This window comes from Salvelinus sp. IW2-2015, linkage group LG5 (assembly GCF_002910315.2).
Source record: "Salvelinus sp. IW2-2015 linkage group LG5, ASM291031v2, whole genome shotgun sequence".
Lineage (NCBI taxonomy): Eukaryota > Metazoa > Chordata > Actinopteri > Salmoniformes > Salmonidae > Salvelinus > Salvelinus sp. IW2-2015.
The window spans coordinates 31786594-31795048 of record NC_036844.1 but is presented as its reverse complement, the minus strand read 5'-3'; the positions used below and the strand labels follow the sequence as shown (position 1 = coordinate 31795048).

At 40.0% G+C, this 8455-nt stretch overlaps 1 long non-coding RNA gene and 1 pseudogene across 1 annotated transcript in view; both read left to right on the top strand.

Annotated features, from left to right (window-relative positions):
- The window catches only part of LOC139027782 (uncharacterized), a 663342-nt gene that overhangs the window by 307712 nt on the left and 347175 nt on the right, over nt 1-8455 (top strand). The gene's annotated exons all lie outside the window — the stretch shown is intronic.
- The window catches only part of LOC111964338 (glycogen phosphorylase, muscle form-like), a 16979-nt pseudogene continuing 11328 nt past the window's right edge, over nt 2805-8455 (top strand).

Here is an 8455-nt window from a genome sequence, read left to right as displayed (position 1 = left end):
TTTAGATAATCATGTTTCCGAGAAAAGTTGAGTAATAACATGTTCCACGAGTAATAACATGTTCCACGAGGAATAACATGTTCCACGGGTAATAACATGTTCACGGGTAATAACATGTTCCGCGAGTAATAACATGTAATAACATGTTCACGGTAATAACATGTTCCACGAGTAATAACATTCCACGAGTAATAACATGTTCCACGGGTAATAACATGTTCCGCGAGTGAATAACATGTAATAACATGTTCCACGAGGTAATAACATGTTCCACGAGTTAATAACATGTTCCACGAGTAATAACATGTTCCACGGGTAATAACATGTTCCGCGAGTAATAACATGTTCCGCGAGTAATAACATGTTCCACGGGTAATAACATGTTCCACTAATAACATGTTCCACGGGTAATAACATGTTCCACGAGTAATAACATGTCCCATGAGTAATACCATGTAATACCATGTTCCACGAGTAATAACATGTTCCACGGGTAATAACATGTTCCGCGAGTAATAACATGTTCCACTACTATTTAAGACATCGGCTCGAATCTAGGTTGTGCCTTTAGATTTCGATAAAATRAACCACACTCAAACCCCAAACCTCAGCCATCCAAACCCCGGCCATCCAGGACCTCTATATCAGGTTGTGTGAAAGGAAGGCCCGGAAAGTCGTTAAAGACTCCAGACCAACAAGTCATACACAAGTCATACACTGTTCTTCTGCACAGCAAGCAGTTCCGGTGCATCAAGTCTGACACCAACAGGCTCCTGAACAGCTTCTATCTCCCATGCCATAAGACTGCTAAATAGCTAACAAAATAGCTAACGAAATAGCTAACAAAATAGCTACATGTACTATCTGAGTTGTCCCTTGTATTATATTCTTATTTGTGCACTGTCTCTATGCACACTCACAGGGTCCTACACACTCACTCACACTGTCACTCCAACACACACACTGTCACACCAACACACACACAAACCCTCACTCCATCATTTTCTCACTCACAATAATATGCACATACATTTAAAGTGGCTCTACACACACACGCACACCCACTCGCATACAAGCTGCTCCTACTCTGTTTTATCTTATATTGTGTTGCCTAGTCACCTTACCCTTATATTCCTGAACATTGTAAATATGCTACTGGATCTGACCGTGTATATAGTATGRTCATCGTGTTCTTCTTATTTTTATATCTCGTGTGTTTTTGTTCTACCTTGTTATTTGTAGTATTACATTGTTATTGATTACTGCATTGTTGGGTTAGAGTTTGTTCTACCTTGTTATTTGTAGTATTACATTGTTATTGATTACTGCATTGTTGGGTTAGAGTTTGCAAGAAAGGCTTTTCACTGTACTTGTGCACGTGACATTAAAAACTTTGTCTGTTTCGCAAGTGTTTCCGGGAGTCTGGTTTAGAAACTCTGTGGTTGTAGAGAGAAATACACATAGATGTCTGGCCACATACTAGTAGAATAAATTCATAGGATCATTCCTATTGCTGTCACGATCGTCTTGCGGTGAGAGAGAGGACCAAGGCGCAGCGTGTGAAAAATACATCTTCTCTTTATTTAAAAGAAGAAAAAAACGAAACAAAACAACAAATAGACGAACGTGAAGCTATAAACGACTAAGTGCAAAACATGCAACATAGACATAGACATAGACAATTACCCACAAATGCATGCCTATGGCTGCCTTAAATATGGCTCCCAATCAGAGACAAATGAAAGACATCTGTCTCTGATTGAGAACCACTCAGGCAACCATAGACATACCTAGAAACATTCACTCAACCATAGACATACCTAGAAACATTCACTCAACACAAACTCATACACTAAACCCAACACCCCCTTTACCATATAACCACCCAAAACGACAAAACACAAACATTCCCCATGTCACACCCTGACCTAACTAAAATAATAAAGAAAACAAAGAATACTAAGGCCAGGGCGTGACAATTGCACATTTTATACCAGTAGAACACTGTTCACACTTGAGTCGATGTCCGCGTCCCCGCGGTAATCTCGACATTATTTTACCCCATAAAAATACACCTCAATCCACCGCATCCGCCGACGTCGGCCTTCCACATCTGTGGTAGAAGGTGGCAGAGCTTCAGCTGTGTTTGTCAGACCAGGAGACATTCCGAAAATCTGCCTTCTCATAAAAACGTRRGTTTTGCTCTACGACACCCACAATCATCATGGGACTCGTCTGAAGTCGGTACCGCCGATCTGCCAGCTTCTGTCTGTACCGTCCGAACAGTTTGGGCTACACACTAATATGTACAATAGTACCCACCATTGAAAGGTGAGACTCTTAGGAACATACAGGTCGGTTGTTTTGCTTTAGGATGCACACAAGACTCGTCTTTAGGTAGCCAGGTACAAGTTTAAAAAGTATGGAAGTATCTTGGGGCCAAAAAAGGGGTTAAATATGAGTCAATTTAAAATAAAATACAAATCTGCGCTTTCTTATCTCTCAGATAGGCCTAAATCCATAGCCACTTCAAAACCTTTATTTTTTTTACCATCTGTTTTGTCATTTATGAAATGTTATTCAATGCGTATTATTCAAAGTATTTTTTTTCATGACAATTCAATTCAGATTAATTTAGTTTCTAGACTGCAAGATGTGAAATAGGCCTTAATCTAAATATTTGAAAATATTCCTATGTAATAATTGGGACTGAGTAGTGATTGGCTTTCCCMTTTGAGTATGCTCCGCCTTCTTCTTAATATTCATGATCACTCTTATAAATAGGTGAACATGACCCATCCATGTGGGTGCTTCTGTAGTCGTATCTGAACTGGCTGGACGTGCACCTGAAGTTGTATTGGAACAAGGAAGCCAGGGGTAGAGCATCATGTCAAAACCGTTGTCAGACCACGATAAAAGGAAGCAGATCTCAGTGAGAGGTCTTGCTGGTGTGGAAAATGTCGCTGAACTGAAGGTCGCTTTCAACAGGCATCTCCATTTTACACTGGTCAAGGACAGAAATGTGGCAAACAAACGGGATTACTACTTTGCTCTCGCCAACACCGTGCGCGACCACTTGGTGGGCAAGTGGATCAGAACCCAGCAGTACTACTATGAGAAAGATCCCAAAGTAAGTTCCACTGTTGAAATGTTCATATCATCTGTAGCCTCCTAAAATCCATAGAATAGAATAGAATAGAACAAATAAAATGGAATATAAACTAATATAATATAAACGAAAATAGTAAAATCTAATATAGTATAAACTAATATAATAGAAACTAATATGATAGAAACTAATATGATAGAAACTAATATAAACAAAGAGAGAAACAAATGGAATAGAATGGGATGTCAAATTTCCCCTTTGGTTTCACAGTACCATCTAGCAATGAAAAATAGACATCATTAGTAATTTATCATGAAGAGCATTCCATGTAAAAAAAGGGTTAACATAAGTATATGGGAAATATATGGGCATACTGTGAGAACAGTAAATAACAGTCATTTTACATTCTAGTGGTCTTGGTCATACCACACAATATTTGACAAATTATGTATTATTGTGTGCCTCCGACCTCAGGTGATAATCCCACTGTTCCAGTGGCCAGTGTTATTGGCAGGATAATAGGCAATTTAGGACATATGGTTTGAAAATATCATATTTTTACATTTTAGTTGTCAGATTATTTTACCCAGAGCTACTTAGAGTAGTGAATGCATACATTTTTAAAACTTCGTATCCCATGACATTTGCCAATTTACTAGTGCTCCTCAGCCGTGATTGATCTGCCAATGCTTGTGCTGTAATACATAACCTCTCTTGACCTTATCCCCGTTCACCCTAGTTCATCCTAGAGTCGATATAGTCTACAGCTGTAGGAGTGCAGAGTGCCAATTGACATCAACGAGTGTTAAGGAGCAGGGGAAACTTTGTTTCCATACCTCTCATTGATTAGTTTTTTTATCAAGACTGAGCCTTCGATCGTAGTTTAATTAGTTTTATCATGATCTGAGCCTCTTCGTGATTGTTTTCCACTTAGCCTTTATTTAGTTAATTAGTCTTATCAGACTGAGCCTTCTATTTGTAGTTATACTTAGTCTTTTATCAGGACTGAGCCTTCTAAGGTTTATTAATTAGTCTTTATCAGACTGACCTTCCTTATCTTATGTTAATTAGTTTAATATGCAGACTGAGCCTTTCTATTTAGTTAATTAGTGCTTTATCAGACTGCAGCCTCTATTTAGTTAATTAGTTTTATCAGACTGAGCCTCCTATTTAGTTAATTTAGTCTTATCAGACTGAGCCTTCTATTTAGTTAATTAGTTTTATCAGACTGAGCCTTCTATTTAGTTAATTAGTTTTATCAGACTGAGCCTTCTATTTAGTTAATTAGTTTTTATCAGACTAGCCTTCTATTTAGTTAATTAGTTTTTATCAGACTGAGCCTTCTATTTAGTTAATTAGTTTTATCAGACTGAGCCTTCTATTTAGTTAATTAGTTTTATCAGACTGAGCCTTCTATTTGTTAATTATTTATCAGACTGAGCCTTCTATTTAGTTAATTAGTTTTATCAGACTGGCCTTCTATTTAGTTCTATTTAGTAATTAGTTTTTTATCAGACTGAGCCTTCTATTTAGTTAATTCGTTTTTTATCAGACTTGAGCCTTCTATTAGTATTAATTAGTTTTTTATCAGACTGAGCCCTTCTATTTAGTTTTAGTTTTTTATCAGACTGAGCCTCTATTAGTTAATTAGTCTTTTATCAGACTGAGCCTTCTATTTAGGTTAATTAGTTTTTTATCAGACTGAGCCTTCTATTTAGTTAATTAGTTTTATCAGACTGAGCCTTCTATTTGTTTAATTAGTTCTTATCAGACTGACCTTCTATTTAGTTTAATTAGTTATTTATCAGACTGAGCCTTCTATTTTAGTTAATTAGTTTTTTATCAGACTGAGCCTTCTTAATTTAGTTAATTAGTTTCTTTATCAGACTGAGCCTTCTATTTAGTTAATTAGTTTTATCAGACTGAGCCTTCTGTGTAGTAATTAGTTTTTTTTATCAGACTGAGCCTTCTATTTAGTTAATTAGTTTATCAGACTGAGCCTTCTATTTAGTTAATTAGTCTTTATCAGACTGAGCCTTCTATTTAGTTAATTAGTTTTTTATCAGACTGAGCCTTCTATTTAGTTAATTAGTTTTATCAGACTGAGCCTTCTATTTAGTTAATTAGTCTTTATCAGACTGAGCCTTCTATTTAGTAATTAGTTTTTATCAGACTGAGCCTTCTATTAGTTAATTCGTTTATCAGACTGAGCCTTCTATTAGTTAATTAGTCTTATCAGACTGAGCCTTCTATTTAGTTAATTAGTCTTTATCAGACTGAGCCTTCTATTTAGTTAATTAGTTTTTTATCAGAGCTGAGCCTTCTATTTAGTTAATTAGTTTATCAGACTGAGCCTTCTATTTAGTTAATAGTCTTTATCAGACTGGAGCCTTCTATTTAGTTAATTAGTTTTTATCAGACTGAGCCTTCTATTTAGTTAATTCGTTTTATCAGGACTGCAGCCTTCTATTTAGTTAATTAGTCTTTAATCAGACTGAGCCTTCTAATTTAGTTAATTAGTTTTTATCAGACTGAGCTTCTATTTAGTATAGTTTTTATCAGAACTGAGCCTTCTATTTAGTTAATTCGTTTATCAGACTGAGCTTTCTATTTAGTTAATTAGTTTTATCAGACTGAGCCTTCTATTTAGTTAATTAGTCTTTATCAGACTGAGCCTTTATTTAGTTTAATGATTTATCAGACTGAGCCTTCTATTTAGTTAATTCGTTTTTTACAGACTGAGCTCATTCTATTTAGTTAATTAGTTTTATCAGACTGACCTTCTATTAGTTAATTAGTTTTATCAGACTGAGCCTTCTATTTAGTTAATTAGTCTTTATCAGAATGAGCCTTCTGTGTAGTTGTGAATCAGCCTCTTCCATTAACTACCTTATTCATGAAACATCCTAACAGACAGTGAAACCTAGTCAGTAAAGAATGAACAGGATCTAAGAGATCTTCTTGACACAGAAAAAAACTCATCAGATATCAATATTGGAGTGAAAGGGACTGAATGATGAAACTTCAACGGTGCGCATGTCAAATTTGCACTATGAAATGAATTGCTAATCTTTTTAATTCACATGTTTCATTGAGTATTGACTGGTTCATTTACACATATGATATCATAATACATTAATCATCTAATGAAACACACACTCTTAGTTTTAGGATAAAAAAATCATTTCCTCATGGGCATGGGGAGGTATGCTGCGTACTGTACTGTGCAATGGAATTATTCTAGACGGACACTCCTGACCTGCAAACCTATATTTAAATCTCAGAATTGGCTCAAATTAGGTACTGTTAGGGTCAGGGTTAGGTCAGGGTGAAGTTAAGGGTCAAGGTCAGGGGGAGGCTGAGGTCAGAGTGAGGGTAAGGGTAAGGGTCAGGGTGAGGGGTGAGGGTCAGGGTCAGAGTAAGGGTGCAGGGTCAGGGTCAGGTTAGGGTAGGGTAAGGGTCAGAGGGAGGGTAAGGGCAGGGTTAGGGTAAGGGTCAGGGTTAGGATAAGGGTCAGGTCAGGTGAGGGTCAGGTGAGAGGGTAAGGGTAAAGGGTCAGGGTCAGACTGAGGGTAAGGGTCAGAGTGAGGTAAGGGTCAGGGTTAGGGTAAGGTCAGGGTGAGGGTCAGGGTGAGGGTAAGGGTAAGGGTCAGGGTCAGACTGAGGTAAGGGTCAGGGTCAGACGGAGGGTAAGGGTAAGAAGGTCAGGGTTAGGGTAAGGGTCAGGGTAGGGTAAGGTCAGGTCAGGGTAGGTAGGTTAGGGTAAGGGTAAGGGTGGAGGTGAGGGCTAAGGGTAAGGGTCAGGGTCAGATGAGGGTAAGGGTCAGGTTCAGGTAGGGTAAGGAGGTTAGGGTAGGGTCAGGTAGGGTTAGGTTAAGGTAGGTGGTGAGGGTTGAGGTAAGGGTAAGGGTCAGGGTCAGACTGAGGGTAAGGTCAGGGTCAGGGTTAGGGTAAGGGTAGGGTAGGGAAGGGTCAGGTCAGGTTAGTAAGGGTAGAGGAGGGTGAGGTGAGGGTAAGGTAAGGGTCAGGGTCGGTGTATAGGTGGTGTAGGGTGGGGTCAGAGTTGAGGGTAAGGGTAAGGTAGGTAAGGGTCAGGGTTAGGGTCAGGGTTAGGGTTAGGCGTGGAGGTAAGGGTCAGGGTCAGGGTCATGAGTGGAGGGTAAGGGTAGGTGTCAGGGTAGGGTCGGGGTCAGGGTCGAGGTAGTGGGTAGGGCAGAGTTGAGGGTAAGGGTCAGGTGTAGAGTGAGGGTAAGGGTCAGGGTAAGGGTCAGGGTCAGTTGGTCAGAGTGAGTGGTTAGGGTCAGGGTCAGAGTGCAGTATAGGTTAAGGTGTAAGGGTCAGGGTTGAGGGTGAGGGTAGGGTAGGGTCAGAGTGAGGTAAGGTAAGAGGTCAGGGTCTAGGTAAGGGTAGGGGAGTTGTGAGGGTGAGGTCGTAGAAGGTAGGGTCAGTTAGGTGAGAGCTAGGAGTGAGGTATAGGGTAGGTAGGTAGGTTAGTAAGGGTGAGGGGCAGACTGAGGGGAGGCGTGAGGGTAGGGTAGGGGGTAGGGTTAGCGGTGAGGGTAAGGGTAAGGCTCAGGGTTAGGTTAGGGTAAGAGGCTCAGGGTTAGGGTAAGGGTCGGTTAGGGTAAGGGTCAGGGTTAGGGGTTAGGGTCAGGACAGTTTTTAGATTGTTGTTTTGCCAGGCTCAGCAGTGTCCTTATAGTCTCCCCTGTGGAATGAGGTCATTTTCTGGATAATATTTTTGACCATTTAGGTGGCCCTCTTTGGCTCAAGGAGGCACCCCCAGTGGTTAGAATATAATATTTAAGAGATGCCTTGACCCAACATATCATACTTGTACCAAATTGTTACCCAATTTTGATAGAGTGTTTCATATCTGTTTAGTACACATTTAGCTGCACATTTACACCTCTTTTGAGGGTTCACTCGTCACTGTTACCCCCAGAGTACAACATTAAGTCATTTATTTAGACTTGATACACTAGACTCTACATATCTTGATATCTAGTGTATCAGTACCCTCCCTGGTACAGCTACAGTATGTTTTCAGACCTCTCTTCACCATTCATGAGTATCACACATAGACTAACCTTTTACAACAGCCCCAGCTGAAGCTATTTTTTGCCTGAGCCAAAAAGCAATGTTATGTAACACCAACAGCAATCTGTCTCCCGTAGCTACCTATCACTCTCTTCTCTGTCCTTGCCCCTCCTCTCTGTCCCGACCCCTCCTCTCTGCCCTCCCCTTTCCTCCCCTCCTCTCTGCCCTCCTCCCCCTCCTCCTCTCTTGCCCTCCGCGCCCTCCTCTCCCTCTCGCCCTCTACACTCTCTGCCCAGACAGAGAGTG